Source organism: Natator depressus, chromosome 4, assembly GCF_965152275.1.
Source record: "Natator depressus isolate rNatDep1 chromosome 4, rNatDep2.hap1, whole genome shotgun sequence".
NCBI lineage: Eukaryota > Metazoa > Chordata > Testudines > Cheloniidae > Natator > Natator depressus.
This window is the reverse complement of record NC_134237.1, coordinates 57,679,415-57,698,789: the sequence shown is the minus strand read 5'-3', so window position 1 is coordinate 57,698,789 and position 19,375 is coordinate 57,679,415. Positions and strand designations below refer to the sequence as shown.

At 38.8% G+C, this 19,375-nt stretch overlaps 1 protein-coding gene across 1 annotated transcript in view; it reads left to right on the top strand.

Annotated features, from left to right (window-relative positions):
- LRBA (LPS responsive beige-like anchor protein) overlaps positions 1 to 19,375 on the top strand; it is a 558,416-nt gene that overhangs the window by 199,355 nt on the left and 339,686 nt on the right. The window lies entirely within an intron of this gene.

The following is a 19,375-nucleotide window of genomic DNA, read 5'->3' as shown; positions in this document are numbered from 1 at the left end:
TTGTAACTCCTATTTAACCAAATCTGCAGTTTTGGAGGTGCACTGCTTAAAAAAACCACACACAAAAGAACTCTGTTAATTATGCCATTGTTTAAAAAAAACAAACAAACACAAAAAAACCAAACCCAAAACTCGTGATATCTCATATATAGTTTCAGTTCTCCATTAAAGGGAACTTAGTCTTTTTTCTGGAATACCATATTGCTTGTGGTTTTGTTGTTAAAATGAAACATTAAGTGTATGAAGGCATGCTTGTGTTTAATGTATTTCTAAGCTGTTTGTCTCTTAAATTTTTATTTAAACAAAATACTCCCAAAGATGAAAGTATATTTATTTTAGACCGTGCTTATGTCTGAAGGTCATCTGTGTTGTCCCCAAGATTCAAGCTGTGCGTTGTTTAGTAATATATCTGCACTTCATCTAGGCCTAGATACCTCCTCCTGCAAACAAAGATGATGTAAGATATCTATAGGACCATTCTGTGGTGGTGAAATAGTAGGCATGTTTCATTTATTACATCAAGGCAATTCAGGGTTTGGCGACAGTCCTGTGGAGATGAAAACTGCATCTTTTTAGTTCAGTGCCTGATAATCATTGGAGTGAGACATGCTTGACATTTTATGCTCTGGATTTATGCAGAAGCTCCATGCATGACATGGTGTCATTGATTAGAAGAACAGCTCCCTTTTTTCTCCAGCTGCAAACTGTAAGAAAAGAGTGAGGGTGTGGGGGAAGCTATGTGAAAAGCATTGGGCCTTGTCATGCAAATATGGGATATGAGTGAATACACTGATTCAATGGCAACATCACCATTAACATTATTTCTGTCACAAAACACCTTTTTTATGGTGTCTCTCAGGAATGTATGCTGAGCAAGAACTTTATTTTTAGTATAGCTTATGCCTGATCTCTCTAGGACAGCAGTTGGCTGACACTTTGTTGATGTTGCTTTGAATCTGTGCTATCTCAGTATGATGGCTCGAGGGGTTTAACTCATATCATCTTGAACTTAACCAGGAATTACATTAAAGCTGACTTGTTTTGTTTATCAGGGTTAATTTTGTTTCTGTGCATCTGCTGCTGAAAGATGTGTTAGAAAAATCTAACTTTATAGGATCATTTCTGTATATGCATAGAAATAATACAGCTATTAGAACTTTTGGAATTCCGTAACACTTAAATGCCAAATTTAACATCAAACGTAAATGAATTATGTGGCACACTTCAATCAGCTTTGTAAGCTTTCTATGAAGGAGAAATAACTAGCCACACACAAATGCACTCCTCTTAGAACATCCATCAAAGCTCAGAAATCCCAGAATGGCTTGTCACGTTTGTGTCATGGATTGATCTTCAGACTTTTTGTGTGTGTAGTGCACTGTGCTATTGCTTTAACAGACCAGGAAAATGAGCAGATGTGTATAATAAAAACTCCAAGAAATGGAAAGACTAAGGAATGTTGTGGCAAAGTAGGTTAGTCCAACAGTATTTCCCTTGAAGAAAGATAGACTCAAGCCTGGTTTTAATCACAAGTGAAATTGTTTGGCAAGATTCCACTGTAGTCACTTATCACAAAACTGCCACAGAATTTGGTGTGATTGGCAGTCTGTTCAGAAAATGCTTAGCACTGGAATAGGGCAACTGTTTCTGGTCAGGACTGAGAGATAGCGGCAGACCTAAATGGGGAAGAATGCCCAATGTATCATAATGAGGGAGAGGAATTCACAAAATGTTGACAACTTTGAAAGAATTTGCTGTCATTTTTTTATTTATTTAGATGGATAAACAATAGAAGGAACATTCCTACTTTTATTCTTAGTGCTTCTGAAACAACTTACAATAACCTTTAGTCATCAATAGGCCACCACAAAAAAAGCTTTTAAGGCTTTCTGCTACGTTCCTACCACTACTCACTCGTAAATCTTTACCTTCCCAAAGCCAGGAAAAAGAGATGGGCATTGCAATGTGCTCTGAAGGTCATCAGATTTGGGCTATCCTGGAACCAAGACAGAATTTTCTGTGGAATTATTTTCAGAAATAGAAGGTTTCATTTTAAAAAATGAAGGCTTCCAATTTCAATGGAAGCCAAAATTTCACTCCCACCATTTAAAACTTTGTGGTCTGATTCCTGGAGGGTTTGGTGTCTTGAGGAAGGAAAGAGAAGGATTGTGAAAGGAGATTGATAATTAAGTAAAGTATATAGTATTAGATAGTCACTGGAGGCAACCGCAAGAAGAGGCCAGGCAAGGAGCAGAAGCAGAGGGGAAAGCACAGACACCAGGGTAAGAGAGGAGATATTGTTCTGCAGCATGAGTCCAATAATGTCGGAAATAATTAAACAATCAATTTGAAAACACATAGAGGATAATAAGTTGATAAGTAACAGCATGGATTTGTCAAGAACAAACTGTGTCAAACCAACATGATAGCTTTATTTGACAGGGTAACAAACCTTGTGGATGTGGGGAAGCGGTAGATGTGGTGTATTTTGACTTTAGTAAGGCTTTTGATACTGTCTCGTATGATCTTCTCATAAACAAACTAGGGAAATACAACCTAAATGGAGCTCCTTTAAGGTGGGTGCACAACTGGTTGGAAAACTGTTCCCAGAGAGTAGTGATCAATGGTTCACAGTCAAGCGGCAAGGGCATATCCAGTGGGATCCCGTAGGGATCAGTTCTGGGTCCGGTTCTGTTCAATGTCTTCATCAATGATGTAGATAATAGCATAGAGAGTACACTTATAAAGTTTGCAGATGATACCAATCTGGGAGGGGTTGCAAGTACTTTGGAGGATAGGATTAAAATTCAAGATGATCTGGACAAACTGGAGAAATCGTCTGAAGTAAACAGGATGAAATTCAACGAGGAAAAATGCAAAGAATTCCACGTAGGAAGGAACAATCAGCTGCACACATACAAAATGGGAAATGACTGCCTAGGAAGGAGTATTGCAGAAAGAGATCTGGGGGTCATAGTGGATCACAAGCTAAATATGAGTCAATGTGTAACACTGTTGCAAAAAAAGCAAACATCATTCTGGGATGTATTAACAGGAGTGTTGTAAGCTAGACATCAGAAATCATTCTTCCGCTCTACTCCATGCTGATTAGGCCTCAGCTAGAGTATTGTGTCCAGTTCTGGGCACCACATTTCAGGAAAGATGAGGACAAACTGGAGAAAGTCCAGAGAAGAGCAACAAAAATGATTAAAGATCTAGAAAACATGACCTATGAGGGAATATTGAAAACATTGGGGTTGTTTAGTCTGGAGAAGAGAAGTCTGAGATGGGACGTGATAAGTTTTCCAGTCCATAAAAGATTGTTACAAGGAGGAGGGAGAAATTTTTTTTCTCCTTAGCCTCTGAGGATACGACAAGAAGCAATAGGCTTAAATTGCAGCAAGGATGGTCTAGGTTGGACCTTAGGAAGTTTTTTCTAACTGTCAGGGTGGTGAAGCCCTGGAATAAATTGCCTAGGGAGGTTTTGAAATCTCCATCATTGGAGATTTTTAAGAGCAGGTTAGACAAACAGCTGTCAGGGATGGTCTAGATAATACTTAGTCATGATCAAGGGACTGGACTGGATGACCTCTGAAGGTCCCTTCCAGTCCTACCATTCTATTATTCAGAGGTGGAGTGTAATGGAGCATGCATCATCTCTGTAGATGTCAAGTTCCAGATGTTTAGAGGGATTGGGATCCTAGTATGTGATCCTTTCTCCATTACAAATACAGAAAGAAATTCTTTGCCGATGAAGCAGCAAGTGAACACTGCAGAAAGGAGTAGTGACAGAGGTTATAGAATGAGGCATGTGAACAATTTTGCCCTCAGGATCAGGAGAAGCTAAAGAATCCAGGAGTCATTCCTCTCTTTGGTGACTGGGATCATTTCCTCTTGGCCATATAAGAATCTGCTTTGGCCTCTTCTAGGTCTCGGTCTGCTCCTAAGCAAATGGGAGTTGTGAAGGAGACATAAGGAAAAGGAAGACAATGGAGATGAGAGATGGGTGTGTGGGATAAGGCTTTCTTTGGCTGTAAGAAGTCAACAGAGACCAGCCCATTTTCCTGTGCTCTTTCTGGTCCTCCTCCTTCACCAGTAATGTTCCTTTGTGCTCTGAGAAGATATATCTATGGCTATGTAGATCTGCATAGGGTGCACAGAGGGAGTGGAACATACACACATCTTACAGTTTAATTAAGCCTCAGACATGACCAGTGAGGTGATATTATCATTATCATCATCCTCATTTTACAGATGGAAGTGGTGCTGGTGCTCGGGCCTGAAGTAGTAATAAAACACATGATTTCTATCATCAGCAACCCTGCTATAAAAATTGTTCCAGTTCCCATGGCAGATAGGGAAACTGAAGCACAGAGGGTGTGATCGCCCAGTTTATACAGTGATAGTAGAAATATTAAAATCACATGTGTGGCTTAGGACCACAAGTGCCACTGAATGGCAATGGGCGGTGTGCTCAAAGGTCACGTAGGCATTTTTTGAAAATTTCACACTGAGTAATTGACAGAGCTGGGAATATTACCCAGGTTTCCTGTTTCTCACTCCTGCGCTTTAACTGTTAGTTACATGCTTCCATCCAGTCCTTCTTGTGTAAGTAACCTTGAAAATCTGGTGATTTGTGTTCTGTCTCAGAACATTTATTTGTGCAGGCTGTTGCAGGGTTGGGCTTTGGAGGGTAATCAGATTTGGTATTGGACAAGTTTTGTGTTCCACTGTCTAATTTTGCTTTGTTTTATAATTTATTGCCACAGCTAGTGCGCCCTTTTTATTTTTCTATAAATCTAAATAAATATGTATCCAAGGGCTGTAAGCAGGGAGGCAGTATTAAACCCTAGAGGTGTACAGGCTTCTGTTTTTAGCATTCGTTTAGGTCAGTTTTGTGACACTACCACATTTTGACAAAATTCCATGCCACCACATTTCCACTCAAATGGTCAGCATAAAATATCTTAGTTCATCATTCCTCCAACAACAGATCTTTCATGGCTAGAAGATATCTATGTGGGGAACCATGGGATCAGAACGGGGCACTTTATAAAACCATTCATAATATTTTTGTCAAAATATTGCAGATTGTGAGGGTGTGCATGGTCTGAGTAGTAGTGTAATACAACCCTCAGATATCTAAAACACTAATCTCTGGTGTTTTTCATTCAGTCAGTCTGAGCAATACAGTGACAATCTTTGACTGGCCAATCATTGTATCAGGGATGCAAACTGCTGCCCTTTAAAATACTGCACCTCTCCCCACCCCCTGCCACGCCTCCTCCCCTCAGCCCCGTGCTTTTACTTGTTTTAGTCCTTTAAAAATGTTGAGTGCCATTGTAACTTTTTTCTATTTTTTGCTCTCATGAACTTGGTGGTAGTCTGCATCATAGATGGAACTGCAAAAACTAGTGGTCTGATTATTACTGGGTTTCTGTTGATTAACTGAGAATTTCACATTCAAATTTTGCATTTCTTATGAATCATGTTAGGCAGCTAACTTCTCTGCATGATTTCCCTTCAGTAATTAAATCTAGTATTTCTAGCTGCTGTAACATTTGTTGCCCTTTTCTGTTCAGTTATGTTTTCTCATGCGTAAAACGTAGACTTCCTCACAGTTTGAATTCTTCTTCAGTACCAATTTATAGGACATAGTTTAGCTGTAATAAACTGTGACTGTTTTACTTTATGGGTCATGCTGAAATACCAACCTTAATGTTAATATGAACAGTATCTTGGCTAAAGTAATATGCAAAGCTTGCCTGTTTGGCTTTCTTCTGGTAATTTTGATATTTTGTTTTTCTTTTGGCAGAAAACTAAATTTGGTAGTTCTGATGATTCACAATCATAAGTATTCACCACCCTTTGCTCTATTCATGTAGCTAAGCATGAAATGTAATAAAGGATGTTCTTTTGTAACAAGGGAAATAACGAAAGGGAGTTGGAAGCCAAGCAGAATAGCCTTAATTCAGTGAGTATCAAGGAGCCCAAGAAGGATATTTGTGAATCTTTTTCACTTGTTTCAAATTTCATTTTTTTGTGTCTTGGTACATCTGGCAGGTATTTATGGTAACTGGTAATCTACATACACAACATACACCTTTTTTGGGTTGGGAGAAGGGGAGTTTATCCTAATTATATAACTATACTCTCCATATAATTTCCAAGGTTAATTTTTAAAATTAAAGCTGCTTTATTATAGAATTTTTATATCAAGCTGACACTTTGAAGTGAAGGATTGCATGTCTTTGCAGCATCCTGGCATGCAAGGGTCTTCAGTGCACTAAATGACAGTGACCAGATTTGTAGAAATAAAGTATTTAGAAATACTTTTAACTAACTAGATATTCTGAACAGTAATGTGGGGTCTTATCTATTTGCAGGTCCAGTTTGAATAAAGACTATGTAGTACTTGACACCCAACTGTCATACTCCTTTATGTTGCCACATTGTGTTATTGCAAATGTAGTTTCCTGGGAATAGGAGATGTTGTCACACCCAAAAGTATGACATCACACCTTTCACTGTGAATCAACTTAATTCCATCTCAAATGTACAGCTTTAAATAAATAAATAAATAAATAAATTAATGCTATGTTTTGCATTGGGTAGTTTAAGCATTATAGCTCCATCTGTCAGAAGAAGGACGAAAAAAGTATTTTGACCCTATTCTTAATGTTTTACTTTTGATGTTACATTAAAATAAATTAGAAACCATTCTGGTGACATTCACAGCTTGGGAGCATTTTCTTCTGGGGACTCAACATGCTAAGTATTGTGCTGCTGCAGTATGTTGGAGAGCCCCAAATTGAAGATTTGGGTTTATTGTTTTCTCAAGGTGACAGAGGCTTACTCTAAGGGTATGTCTACACTACAAAATTAGGTCGATTTTATAGAAGTTGATTTTTAGAAATCGATTTTATACAGTCGATTGTGTATGTCCCCACTAAGCGCATTAAGTTGGCGGAGTGCATCCTCACTACTGTGGCTAGCATCGACTCTCGGAGCGGTGCACTGTAGGAAGCTATCCCACAGTTCCCGCAATCTCTGCTGCCCATTGGAATTCTGGCTTAAGCTCCCAATGTCTGATGGGGCAAAAACATTGTCACGGGTGGTTTTGGGTACCTGTCGTCAGTCGCCCCTCCCTCCGTGAAAGCAACTGCAGACAATCATTTGGCGCCTTTTTTCCTGGGTTACCCGTGCAGACGCCATAACATGGCATGCATGGAGCCTGCTCACCTCACCGCTGCTGTTGCGAGCAATGTAAACATCTCGCGCATTATACTGCAGTATGTGCAGAACCTGGCTAAGAGACGGCAGCACGAGGATGATTTATTTTATTTAACATCCCTTTAGAGTATCCTGAAGTTCTCTTGCCATTGGTATAAGTATTGGTTGTGTTGGCAAACGATCAATTTTCAGAGTCCTTTTATTTGGAACAACGTCTTCCGTGTGTTAATGTGAGTTATCTTTGTGAGTGAAAATATTAGGAGTATAACTAGTATAAGGATCTAAGAACTGAAAGTTTACTCCTACATTAATGTGTGGAGGATTAAGGTCTTGCTAAAGTCAAGGGTAGTTTATTTCATGAACTCTGACTTTTGTGATGGGGCTAAGGTAGACCGTCATATAGCCAAAATGTGTATCATTTAGCTTGAGGTATCTGAGACAGAGTCTGGTTGCTGGTGATAGGAAAAGTTTGACTGAACTGTCAATGGTGTGTATATCTTCATTTTGCCTAGGGCAACAGAAACTCTCTCGGTACTGATGATAACAAAATCCACTCAGAGGAATGATAGAGCCTCTTAATTTTTCAGTTGGTTAATTATTTCCCCCTGTCTCACAATGAAACAGGCTGCTGTTAGATTCCCAAAATATTTAGTGACCTCATAATATGAAAACTTTCAGTTGCCCCGAAAGAATGCTTGCTTAAAAAATAGATGTTCCCAGCAGAAATCTTGGTAATCTTACCTGTTTATACAAAACAAATAACATTTACCTTGTTTATAATGTGTGTATGAGTGTTTGTGGTAATTTGTACAGGAAAGGGTCATTTAGGATCGTATGTTCTGACTAAAGTAACTGGCTTTAATACATATATTGCGTATTTATAGTGTTATTGTATTTAATATCTTACTGTACCTGATTTGGTGTTTTCAGTCTAAAAAAACATTTGGACAGTTGTAGGCAGTACTTATTTCCCTCTTTAATGAGGCTTTTTTGGTACATGAGCCATGAAGACAAGTCACTGTAAAAAGCAGAAAGCCTTCATGGATAGCTAAATAGTTTAAGCATAGATTGCTTTGACCTGAACAAGGCAGGTACATTAAATTACTTGAATGATAAATAAAAAAACATGACTGGTACTGGTCAGGCAGTTTAATGACAACAGAAGAGATCTGAATTTGAATCCCTGGGTCCCGCTTGTCTGGGAAAGAAGCGTTTTAATATCTTCTTTAAGCAACTCTCTATTAAGGTAGTGACCATTGTTGCCCATTTGTGATGAGAGCCACGCCCAGGCTCTTATAAGGATGGATCAGCTAGAACTGGATCACTTTGTGGGATGGTATTGTGTGGAAGGATAACAAAGAAAAGAAATGGGGGGATACAGTTCAATCTAATCAACAGTACATCCCTTGTTTGCCTAACACCAGTTAACTGAAACTCCTGGCTAACCAAAGTGTATATATCAACTGTGTACAGATAACACATACCTGCAGGACTGCCAGCTAACATGGCCTCTCTTAAACTGCCTAGTTCGCAGAGCCAGTGATCATACACTTCATTGTGCAGTGGGGATATGGACCTGGGGAGATGTCCTAACCCCTGCTATGACTCCTTTATGCTATATTCTTGGTAGCTTATAATGCTCCCCTGGGCCATTGTAATGATTTAGGTTAGATAAACAGGTCTTTACGTGCAGAGTCTTGCTAGAGTGAAGTGTATTTGGTCTCAGAACATGGGGAAGGGAATTGCCATAGAGCCTTTCAACAAACTTCTGAGATCAGTTAAGGCGAGTTCATTGATGAGCTCCAGGGGGGACCTCATCCCTTGCACTGTTGGAATGTTGAATTCTCAACGTGAGGCCACAAGGGTGACACAGGATATGACAATGTAAAATAAGAAAAAAAAAGTGTCAACTTATATTGAGAACTTCTTGGGATGAGTACATACATAGGGCCACAGACATGCATAGTGCTTCATAATGCAGATAAAGATGAATTCCCTGCCCCAAAGAGGCTTACAATTAAGGCGAGAAGAGCAGGAGGAGATTAAAACTGAATGGGGCAGGAGAAGGGAAAGGCGAGGATGACAGTAGTATGATTGAGAAGGCAAATGAATATATCTTAAGAACAAGGCTTTTTTAAGTACAGAAGGTATTTGTCGCATTGAAGAAGTTCTGAGGTGTTTATAACCCTTACTTCACTCATTGTTTATAATAGGAATTTAAGGTCCCAAGAATATGATGTCTATTATTATCCACTAAAGTCTTAACAGTAACTGCTCTTAATACATTTAAATTTTAACAGTAAATAATAATCAGATCTAAAGGATTTCATTTTTTTTTAATTGTATTCTCATTACATTTTTGGGAATGCTTTTCTTCTTTCCATCTTTGATGTTAGAGTAGAGTTTTGTAATTCAGATGTGTAAGTTTAAAAAATATACAAACCAGACATCCCTATCCAAAGTGATTAAGTATATTGTCATTTGCTGTTTTACTTGATCAATATATTTTGTACTCTTAAAAATCACTTTAAGACATAAAAAGAACACTGAAGCAAGGAATAAAGCTAAACAAGAATAGGATTTTTTTCTGTTGACATTAATCTGTATAAATAAGATTTACTTTCTTTGAATGTGAAAGTGTAAACATCAAAACCATTATGAAACAAACTTTGGAAATAAAACATGGAAGGACAGTTTAGTTCATGCAAATCTGTAGAAACGTTAAACAGTGCTATGGCAAGACTTCGCCATCAATTTTGTTAAAAATAATATGGTTAATTAAACAATTTTTAATAGCATAGTTTGCAGATGCAACATTTTCAACTGGTCTTTATAATTCCAGAATTAATGGAAACATATATGTCTTTAGATTCTTCCATCAAAGCATGAGGAAGTGAATTATTGAAAAGATAAAAATAAATTTGTTTGCTTTCTGTCAGAGTTCATATCCACAGCCAACCTTGATAGAAGACCAGAATGATTTAGACAAGTTTGCTTTGGAGATTCATAACATATGCTTGCTGGACAGAATTGAGTTATCTCTGCTCTTGAGAGTAAGTTATTGTAGCAGGAGCTGACAGAGATGAAGATAACTGAGGGAAATTCAATTACCTTTTAGTGTTTTCCTTCTAATAGGATTCTTAATGTGAAAAAGATCCTTAGATGATGCACCTCTGTTGCTTTGTGAGATCTGCTATGATACCTGCATCCAGAATAAAGTGAACTCTCCTTTCCAGGCCTTCATTAGGGATGAAATATGCAGCTGTTTGTTAAATGTGGTGTTAGATTGAGAGGTTTTGATCCAGCATATTGTCACTTCTGGTCCAGATGCATTTGGCAACCATTGAGGAGCTTTATCTATTTACTGCAATACAATTTTCTTTTTTTGAAAGTGTTATTTTTATATGAAAGGCTTATTAAAGAAAGTTGTCACAAAACTGTAAAGTATTTTTTCTACCAGTAGTTGTGTCTTTTCCTATTTGCATCCTTCTGTGCATTTAATCTTGTTTGAATTTTCCTAGCTAATTAACACCCTTCAACTGCAAATGCTGCTTATGACCGTGTGGTCAGCTGACTTAATGCTACTGGGGCCTGGGCACCCTGTTCAGCTGTAGTTAGATTTCCTATAACACTCAGCAGCTCTGTGGTGTGTACGAACATTCTCCCAAATGTTAAGCTACTTGCTAGCTGAAATTTTAGAATCCTTAAACTCCTTAATTCAGTTTAAGGGTTTTTCAGCTCTTCTGCTTTCTGAGGTACAAATCGCTGCTAAATAAACATCAGTGTGTGTGTTTTAACAGTTGGTCACATGAAGTAGATTATCTTGTTTGAATACTTTCCATCTCCTAACAAAATACTATGTAAAATAAATATATAAGCAATATATGTGTGCATTTTATTTTTAAAACTTTCAGCCTTGCCAACTTTCCTCTCTAAAGTTCACCCTTTATTTGGCAGCCTCATTACACGCACTTGTACACTTATATTCCATGCCCTCTCTGTGACTCACTGGATGGAAGAGGGAGTAAACTCCCTCAGAATTAGAGATTGAACTCCACCCCAAAACTATACTAATGTGGCTCCTGTAGCCCTAAAGTGCCTGATCTGTTCAAGACTGCATTGAAAACATGGAATATGGTATGAAAAAACTGTTATTCACTTAGAAATCTTATCTTGTTCTACTGAGACTTGGCTGTGTGAAGGAACAGATACATTTTTTTTATCAACTTCATTGTAATCAAATTATCATGAGCATAGATAGTCTGATCTTACAACTAAATGCAGTCTCCTTCCAGATGTTACGTTACTTAAGCATAATGAAGTTTGATTCATCCAGGCTATTACCAATGCTTATGGAGGCTGTTTTTGAAAATCAAATTAATTTACATGACGGCATAGCAGGGAGAACTCAGAAATAAAAATTAGAGTAAGAAAAACATAGTTCATGTTAAGACACTGTATCTTAGAACCTCTTAACACAGTACCTGGGCAATGAATACAAAATTAAGGATCACAGAACTTCATCTGCAAAGGACGGGGCAATCGAGCCTGTCCCTGAAAGCTAAAATTGCTCAGGGCTCTATTTCATTTGCTTATCAGAAATATGTATAATGGGTTGCGGAGGGTCTTAGGCCTCATGAGGCTGAACAGGTACAAACTGAAATTCAGGATGAAGATTCAAGCTTCCACTATTGCTTCAACCTCTCTTGGAGACTTAAGACTGGTGGACCTGGTAATTACCTGTGCCAGTACAAAATGTTCTCTCTTCCATCTTCTTGTTGTCCATCCTTTCTCCCCAGTGTGTTCATAATGCTATAAGCAATGGCAGTCAGGCTGAGTAGTCTAGGAACTCTATGCCTATTTTTAATTTATCATACTCTCCATGGTTCAGGCATACCTAAAGAAAGTTCCCTAATCTTCTTTCACAGGGACATTCTCTTAAGATTCAAGATGGGCACAAAGCCAACATCCAGTCAATGCAGAACAGACGCAGTGAGACCAAGCATTAATTTCCAAGGTGTTTCAGAACCAGAATGTCCTCTGTTTATCGGCAGCTTCTGTGTTCTTTGGTCTCATGCACAGAGATTATGACATGAGAAAAACCACACAAGAGAGAGTTTTAGGGACTTCTCTTAAAAGTCTATAACTACTCCTCCAAAAATACAAAGCAGTGTGAAGAGATCATCAAGAGTGATTGGGGATTTCAAGGGGATTGTTTTAATAGCCCTAGATTGGTTGTGCAGGGTCAGGTGTTCAGAGCTGCTCTTTTTATCCAGGAGAGGTCTGTTTGTCCCTTGTTTTGGACAGGTTGTCCCAAGATTCTTTCTCTTTGATCCCCAGCACAATCAGTGGCTGTTTCATGGAAGACAAACATATGCAGAGACAGAGTCAAGTGGTAGAAACCTCTTATCACTACCAGAAAATAAACCTTTTAATCTGAATTAATGTATTGGGGTAGAGGTAAACAGATATACGAGAGGATCCTGTTTCACCCTAATGATACTGGATATTTCCTGAATGTAATTAATAGGGGTGCCACAGTGAGCACTTTCAGAGGGCCAAGCAGTGGTACTGGGTGTGATCAGGGGTCAGTAAAGGCTCCACTGGAGTTGTTAATAATTTTTTCAAGGTGGTGAAAAAATGTAGTGCAGAAGATGGTCTCTGTCACTCTAAAAGTCAGTGGACTCCATATAGAAATTGGCTACCACAGTCCAAGGGTCCATCTGGTCAGATATTCTGTCTCCGACATTGAGTATTAAGAGTCCCTTCTTTAGGGAGACAAATTAAAATAATACAGAAAACAATATGCTAGATTGTAGAGGTTATATAATATAATTATAATATAACATAAGAGATTATATATGACAATGTGCTATAAAGATTTTATTGTCATAAATTTAGGCTGGCCACATTAATCATGCATGACAAGCTATTGGAGAGTTACTCAATCATCCCAGATAAGTGCCACTAAAATATTCATACCACACCATTATCCCTGGTACATACTTTACAGAAATTTTCCAAAATTACTGTTTCTAAAATGTCGTTGTTTGTCATATCTTTATATCTGTGATGTCAGGTTTCCTAGTAACCTGAGTCCAACTGCAGAGGCATTCAAGAGAGAAAAATGGAAACTTAATTCACTTTATAAACCTCTAAAAATAGCATTTACATACCTTCTGTAGTCCAATATCTTGTGATTTGTCAGGGTAGCAATGAACCTTTGTGTGTGGGGTGGAGGCGAGGAGGGGGAGTGAGATCCTGGCTTTCTTTTAGTTACAGGATACAGGAGTTAAACCAGTTGCAGGGCTGAACATTACTGGGCATTGGTCCAACCTAATTTTTCAGAGAAATTCCGTATTTTCAGTGAGATGGCATGAAAGACCCCCTAAGCTTATCCTTACCAGCTTAGGTTAAATGCTGCCACCACCAAAATGTTACACACTGAACAGGGGAAGTGCCCACTTGGAAACGTCTCCCCCGCAAAATATCCCCCCAAGCGCTACACCCCCTTTCCTGGGGAAGGCTTGATAAAGTGAACACAGACCCAAAGCCTTGGATCTTAAAAACAATCAGGTTCTTAAAAGAAGAATTTTAATTAAAGAAAAAAGTAAAAGAATCACCTCTGTAAAATCAGGACGGTAAATAGCTTACAGGGTAATCAGATTCAAAACATAGAGAATCCCTCTAGGCAAAACCTTAAGTTACAAAAAGACACAAAAACAGGAATATACATTCCATTCAGCACAACTTATTTTATCAGCCATTTAAACAAAACAGAATCTAACTAGATTGCTTACTAACTCTTTACAGGAGTTCTGACCTGCATTCCTGCTTTGGTCCCGGCAAAAGCATCACACAGACAGAGAGAACCTTTGTTTCTCTCCCCCCCACCCCCACAGCTTTGAAAGTATCTTGTCTCCTCATTGGTCATTTTGGTCAGGTGCCAGCCAGGTTATCTTAGCTTCTTAACCCTTTACAGTTGAAAGGGTTTTTCCCCTGGCCAGGAGGAATTTAAAGGTTTTTACCCTTCCCTTTATATTTATGACATGGAGGGAGGAATATTTCTCAGGCAGATTGTTTTTAAATCATAGCTGTTTGGAGCAACTCAAGGTTTGGAAGATTAGAAGTAGCCAGAGGCTGCTTATTGGGCAGCGTGTAGATGTAACTGTTAAAAGTACCATGATAAATTGCATTTATAGTAAAGCATGGTGGTAGACCACAGATATATCATGTGTGTGTGTATTCATATTCTAAACAAAATATTTTACATCCATTTCCCACATGCATGCCAGAAGATGGTAATCAAGGCTGCTCACGGTACTTTCTAGTAACAATAACCTTTGCCCGTGATCTGCCCACATTAAATCTCAGCTTCTTTGTGAGATATACAGAGAGTTCCCATCCTGCTTGGCTGTTGATTCTAACACTTGAAAACTTGATCTTAATGATGTTTTAAATTCATTTCTTTTAAATTTAGGGACAATTACTGAAATCTAATAGTACAGAATTGTACAGTTTTATGTAGGTAATTCTTCTTCCTCTATGTTTGTGCAGAAATTCATAAGTGCAGCTGAACACCTGCTCACAATGAAGATCCTAGCCAGTGGAAGTGTGAAATAACATTTCCACTAAAAACAAAATACATTCTACTGACAAGAATCTGAGCTTTAATTTTAATGCAGTTATCAGTAGTTCTGATACTCAGTATTAGCAACTTCCCATTTTAAAGAGCCCATGAAGTGGATTTAATATATATTTAATAAGTGGCTGTTCCCATCCTCATGCAAATGACTACACTTTAAAAGAGTTTACAGATTTTGAAAATAGGGTTTGTAAAGCAATTCTGGTTGCTATAGTTATGGCTACATATAATGCTACCTATGTCTGAATAAAACATTTAAGGCAGTTAAATAGTTTGATGTAGGAGACTATTACAATAACATAGTTATATTGTCTAAACCAGGTGGTTTAAAGCTTAAACTTTTGGATCATTCACATTCCATCAGCGTTTGACCCCTTTTCCCCACACTCCCAGATAAAGGATCCATTTATGGTGGTTTGAAATAGTATTTTAAATCTGAACCATTCTCACTTCACGTACAGAGCCTGTTGCTTTTTGGCTGTTAGAGTAATGAAAGTGTTTCACACAATGTGTGTGTTAAGGTGTGTATAGGCAATATTTATTACATTGGTATTTTAAATTAAAAAGAAACTGTCAACAAGCTTTAGGTCAAGACTTAGGTTTTTAAAGGATTTTAGAAGACCTAATATGAATGAAAATGTATTATTTTTTTTTAAATTGCTTAACTATTTCTCTGCAGTCTGAAAAACCAAAAACAGTATTGTGCAAGTATATGAGACCCATAAACAAAATTAACCAGAAACAGAAGGGAAACTGAATAGTTAAGATTCACTCTCTAGCTAGAATGAAATGTAAAAGGTAGACAATTAGAATGTTCAAGCATTTAACTTTTAACAGTTTGAAGTGATAGCATCTTTAGCTGGAAGGCTTTTAAGTTATAGGTTGTCTTGATTGTGACGTTTAAGTTTTAAAATACATGGCTGGGAACGTCATTGAAAACTCTTAATGAAAACTAACAGTTCTGGCCTTCTGCACCTTCCTCCCCATTTGCTTCTTGTGTTTTTCCCCTTTTCAGCCATGTTTTCTTCTATCTCCTCTTAAATCAAAACCATTAATTTTTTTAATACTCTGTTCATACAAAGACTAAATATCCCAGTACTTCTGTTTATCGTAAGACTCAAAGCAAGCAAGGTCTGAGAGTCAGATAATTACAAATCAACACAGCTGAGAACCTTAAATTTTAGATGGACCTTTGAATAAAATCCTATATAATCCTTTATCTTCTTTCCCCTCAGAGGTTCCTGACAGTCATGTGAAAGTCCCTCTGACAGAAAATCAAAGCCCCTAATACTATTTCAAATATAAAAGTGTTGTAACTAATTGAAACCTTTCCCCAGGTGCTGCTAGACACACAGTCTCATCATAATGGAAACTGTGAAGCAATGTTTCTAAATGGAGTGATGACAGCAAATACAATGTTTGTCCTGTTTAGCAATTCAAAGTTACTAATGTTGCGGAGGGCAAGTACCAGTGAGGCCAGCCAGAGTTTCAAGTTAGAGAGGGCTTAAAAGGCCACAAACTAATTAAGGTAAAACCAACTAAATGAAACCCTTAATGTAACATTACTGACTGTAACCAGCTGGTGAAGAGCAGAGGACAGTTATTCCTTGTAACATCTGTAACTATTCTGATATTCATAGCATTCAGTTTCCTGGATTACCCCATTATTAATGTGCGTCCAATCCTAAATAGAATTGTAGTCCCATGCAAAGTACTGTGCAGGGATATTATCAAGTATCCCACAGAAATAGAATACTGATATGGCTCCATCTTCCATTGGTACAGGATAGTGGGTTGATTGCTGGGTATACCCAAACTTCATTGTGTTTTAAAAGCTTTACCACTTTCCTCATTTATCCCACAGTCTAATGGGCTGTTCAGAACAGGAGTGCTTACAAAAGGCCTGACTTACCTTTGATTATACCATCAAAGCACAAAGGACATTTATGGAAAGATTACCTCTCACATACCTGTGACAAAGTTCCTCCTCTAAGTTAGTGGGTCTTGCGCTTAGTGGCAGATTTGCTCGCCTCGGAGATTCACGACAGCCCTCAGTTTGGCCGTTTCCGTGAACCCACAGTCCAGGTCAACTTCTCCTGTGTCTGACCAGTAGTTGGGAGGTTTGAGGGGAACCCAAGCCTGCCCTCTACTCGGGGTTCCAGCCCAGGGCCCTGTGGAATGTCTGGAGCTCCTCCTGGAACAGCTGTCTGACAGCTACAACTCCCTGGGCTACTTCCCCATGACCTCCTCCCAACACCTTCTTTATCCTCACCATAGGACCTTCCTCCTGGTGTCTCATAATGCTTGTACTCCTAAGTCCTCCAACAGTATCCATTCTCACTCTCAGCTCCTCACGCCTCTTGCTCCCAGCTCCTCACATGTGCACCACAAACTGAAGTGAGCTCCTTTTTAAACTCAGGTGCCCTGATTAGCCTGCCTTAATTGATTCTAGCAGCTTCTTGATTGGCTGCAGGTGTTCCAATCAGCCTGTCTATCTTAATTGTCTCCAGAAGGTTCCTGATTGTTCTGGAACCTTCTCTGTTACTTTACCCAGGGAAAAGGGACCTACTTAACCTAGGGCTAATATATCTGCCTTCTATTACTCTCCTGTAGCCATCTGGCCTGACCCTGTCACATACCATCGACTTTGATTTTAGTTGAGGTGCTCCATTTCCGGTACAACCCAGTCAAGCCTCAAGCCAAGTCAGTATCAAAGGTGTACTGAAGCTTGTTTTGTAGCTGTACCTGTCATTGGCATAAAACAGGCCAGAATAGCATATTATGCTGAGAGGTACTGGTGACTACACTGATCACAAACCTCTTTGAGATTGGGTGTGTGGACACACCCTTCAGTTAACATAACTCTCAGGATAAGTTAATCACAAATCCCCACCCAAGACAAAAGGCATGGTGAACCTGCCCTGGAGTTTTGGACTTTGTGTGTTAGTTGGGTAAGAGAGGGGAAGGCAGAACACACAGAGTGAGAGAGACTCGGGGCCAGAACAAGAAAGCCAAGCAGTGGCCTGTAAGCATAATGTGACTGTGGAGAAGCCTAAAGAGACATCAGGGTCAGGATGCTGGCTGAACAAAGCTTCGGCCTATAAGCGAAAAAACTGTTCCTTTTGTTGTTGGTCCCTTCTGCATTCAGAGAAGCAGGACTTTGTACATTCCTTGTAAATAAGATTTCATCAAACGTACCAGACTCCAATTTCTCCTCTTAACTGGAACAACCTGCAGGACCCTGGAGTTTTGATTGGCTGCTCAGGTCAAAAGAGGTCATAATAGGAAATCCTTGTGCATAAGGTGTCTTGCCTCTGAATTAACATGTGACTTCTCCATTCTTGGTTATCTGTTCACTACATTAGTTCACCTCCAAATCCTTTGTGCTAAATGGTTGGACCACATTAACTTGGCAGTTGGGTATATATGTCTCAACTGTGTTTTTACCAGGAGGGTTGTATCAGTGCGGCTGTCAGTAATCAGGTCTTATCAACTAAGGTAAATGAGGGCACTGTGTTGGACATAAATAACAAGCATAAATTTCATCCCATTATGCTCCAGTTTCAAAAGCAAGTGAGTGAGCAGGCTAGTATTATTGGAAATTAGACTTCCAGAGTCTCATTTGTTCACCTGGTGACTGACGCTGTGGTCCAAAATTAAGACCATGTGTAGAGAGACCTGAAGGTTCTTTAGGGTTTCTGAGTGGAACTGTATAGAAGACCAGAGGTAGAAGTAGATACTTGCATTTTATGACTTGCATTTCGCTTATATTGGGAAGAAAAAAAAAAAAACCAGGATGGGTTACGGAAAAGGGAAGGAAGGGCTAACCTGCCCATCTGTGAGGAGGGAAAGGGTAGAAAGATTCCTTTGAATTTACTGTAATCCTGAAAGCAAAATGGAACACCAGGCGCTCAAGGCCAGAACCCCTTGGTCCAGTAGAACAATTAAGGTAGCAGATGTTGCTGTACCTATCTAAAATGGATGGATATGCAAGCTCCAGGATCCCACCCAACATATGCTAGCAGTTGGCTAGGCTAAGTTTCCCAGAACAAACTGCAAAGCAATGTCTTTTTTTTGTTTTTTTGTGTGGGATGGTTCAATTAGATAAATGGTTAGTAAGTATTATGTTTGACTTGTTTTTTATTCACAGTTAGCTGCATTAGAGAACCTTTGAAAATAATTTTTCAAATTACCCTTTGGAAACTATTTGCATAGATCTCTTAGCAACATGTGAATTACTTTTTCACATGTGGGAAATAACTGGCTAGGCAGTAATACTACAGAAAAGGATTTGAGGGTTATAGTGGATCATAAATTGAATATGAACTAACAATATCATGGAGTTACAAAATAGGCAAATATCATTCGAAAAGAGGCTGGATAGCCATCTCTCTTAGATACAAGAAATCCTGCATCTTGGCAGGGGGTTACACTAGATGACCCTGCAGACCCTTCTAACCCTATGGTTCTATGCTTCTGTGATCCTGGCGTATGTAA